The sequence below is a fragment of the Mandrillus leucophaeus genome, unplaced genomic scaffold (genome assembly GCF_000951045.1).
Source record: "Mandrillus leucophaeus isolate KB7577 unplaced genomic scaffold, Mleu.le_1.0 Scaffold931, whole genome shotgun sequence".
Classification (NCBI taxonomy): Eukaryota; Metazoa; Chordata; class Mammalia; order Primates; family Cercopithecidae; genus Mandrillus; species Mandrillus leucophaeus.
In genome coordinates, this window is record NW_012110153.1 from 682,930 (window position 1) to 684,282 (window position 1,353).

Genomic DNA, 1,353 nt, shown 5'->3' on the forward strand with positions numbered 1-1,353 from the left:
TTTTTTTTTTTTTTTTGAGACAGAGTTTCACTCTGTCACCCAGGCTGGAGTGCAGTGGTGCAATCTCGGCTCACTGCAACCTCTGCTTCCCGGGTTCAAGTAATTCTTCTGCCTCAGCCTCCCTGAGTAGCTTTGACTACAGGTGTGCACCACCACACCCGGCTAATTTTTTTTGTATTTTTAGTAGAGCCAGGGTTTCACCATGTTGGCCAGGCTGATCTTGAACTCCTGACCTCAGGGGATCCACCTGCCTCACCTCCCAAAGTGTTGGGATTACAGGCGTGAGCCACCGCGCCTGGCCTATTCATTCTTTCTAGCTACTTTTTTTTTGAGACCCATTGACAATCCTCACCTCCTCCCCAACCCCTCATTACCCTTCACAGCCTCTGGTAACCATCCCTCTACTCTCTATCTCCATGAGTTCAGTTATTTGAATTTTAGATCCCACAAAAAAAGTGAGAACATGCAATGTTTGTCTTTTCTGTGTCTGGCTTACTTCACTTAACATAATGACATCCAGTTCCATCCATGTTGTCAGAAATGACGGAATCTCATTCATGTTTATGGCTAAATCTTACTCCATTGTGTATAAGTACAACACTTTCTCTATCCATTCTTCTGCTGATAGACACTTAGCTTGCTTCCAAATCCTGGCTATTGTGAACAGTGCTGCAACAAACATGGGAGTGCAGACATCTCCTCGGTATACTGATTTCCTTTCTTTCGGGTATACAATACAGCAGTGGGATTGCTGGATCATATGCTAGCTCTATTTTTAATTTTTCAAGGAACCTCTGAACTGTTCTCCACAGCGGTTTTACTAACTTACATGCTCACCAACAGTGTACAGGGGTTTCCTTTCCTCCACACCCTTGCCAGCATTTATTATTATCTGACTTTTGGATAAAACCCATTTTATCTGGGGTAAGATGATATCTAATTGTATCTTTGATTTGCATTTCTCTGATGATCAATGATATTGAGCACATTTTCATATGCCTGTTGGACATTTGTATGCTTTCTTTTGAGAAATGTCCATATAAAATTTTTGCCTATTTAAAAAAATTGGATTATTAGGTTTCTTTCTACACACTTGTTTAAGCTCTTTGTATATTCTGGTTATCAATCCCTTGTCAGAGGGGTGGTTTGCAAGTATTTACTCCCCTTTGGTGGGTTGTCTCTTCACTTTGTTGATTGTTTCTTTTGCTGTGCAGAAGCTTTAGAACTTGGTGTAATCCCATTTGTCCATTTTTGCTTTGGTTGTCTGTACTTGTGGGATATTACTCAAGAAATTTTTGGCCGGGCGCGGTGGCTCAAGCCTGTAATCCCAGCACTTTGGGAGGCCGAGACGGG